Source organism: Euprymna scolopes, chromosome 30 (assembly GCF_053919585.1).
Source record: "Euprymna scolopes isolate OS-2025 chromosome 30, ASM5391958v1, whole genome shotgun sequence".
Classification (NCBI taxonomy): domain Eukaryota; kingdom Metazoa; phylum Mollusca; class Cephalopoda; order Sepiida; family Sepiolidae; genus Euprymna; species Euprymna scolopes.
In genome coordinates, this window is record NC_136511.1 from 882,227 (window position 1) to 883,556 (window position 1,330).

General features: G+C 39.8%; 1 pseudogene; it reads left to right on the plus strand.

Annotated features, from left to right (window-relative positions):
- The first annotated feature begins 277 nt into the window (after positions 1-277).
- Positions 278-394, plus strand: LOC145255087 (5S ribosomal RNA; annotated as a pseudogene).
- Positions 395-1,330: the final 936 nt, after the last annotated feature.

Below are 1,330 nucleotides of genomic sequence, written 5' to 3' on the forward strand. Positions count from 1 at the left end.
TCATCGACGTGTGCATTTTTATTTTTATGTGTGCCGCTGCGACTGAGTAGCACATTTAACGCATGAGGGATCTTGCTCATCACGCGGCATCATGCATATGCTAATACAATTTGTGCATTTATTCTGCTCCTTTTGTGCCCCGATCAGTCTGTCATATAAAGCGCACGCACATCGCTCCATCCCTATCAGCACTAACGGCCACAGTTTCCCGCCACTTCTATGACGAGAACATTTCTAATCTATATATCTACCCATATATCCATCCATTATAATAAATATATGCGGCATAATCGCGCTGACACACCGGTTCTCGTCAGATCACCGAAGTTAAGCAACGTTGAGCCTAGTTAGTATCAGATGGGTGTCCATTTGAAAATTCTAGGCGCTGTATGTGCTCTCCACTTATCTCTGCATTTGTTTTCAGTCATCCTGTTCTTCACTTGCAACTGGTATTTAACAATGTTGTCTCAGGACAAGTGCGCTTGGAGATTCCGTACCTTTTGCCACAAAAGTTTAATGCGCAGGCAACACTTCGTTCGCATCCTTAGTCTGTCCAAGACTAACGGAGCCTGTTTAATAATAAATATGAGCCTATCAGCGTTCCTTTGCTTAGGGTTCACTGCTGCTCCCAGAACCGGCTGTCTTAAGATACCGGATTTCTGACCTAAAATAAACCTTCAATATTTCTGCAACGTTAACTGAGGGTCCCCCAGTCTAACCATTCTTCGTCTTATTAACAGCGTGCCCTACCATGTTTTTCTCAATTCTTATATCAACAGTTTTAAATGAGACTATCAAGGAAACCCGACGTTGCCGGGATTGAATTAGGATCCACGAATGTTCCACGCTTCCAATACTTTTATTGTCATCTGAATTTGGTGAAATTGCTAATTTTTAGAAATAAAAATCGATTGATCGGTTTCTCTAGTCAAGGCCCCAACACGATGTACATGCAGTGACTTAGCCAACAATATAGTGTAGCGTACATTGCACTGTAGAGAACATACTATCGGTTTAATAAAAATATTTTATATAATAACTTTAATATAATAGTTAAATATTATAGTCCAATCCTGCTCTAAACAAAAACATACATTTCGAACGCGTCCGTGACTTTTCAAAGAACTTACTGTTGAGTTTATACTCCGGGCTCTTCTGCTTGTGCAGTGATAAAACTTCTCAAGTACAATTGTGATGTTAGGCTGTATAAGGGTGTTTACTTTGGCCAAAATCGGACTGTTTCCTCTTTAATTGAAGTTTTTCTTATCAATTTTCGATACTTATCAGGGGCATTTCAACACAAAACCTATCTAAGACACTGCAAGATACA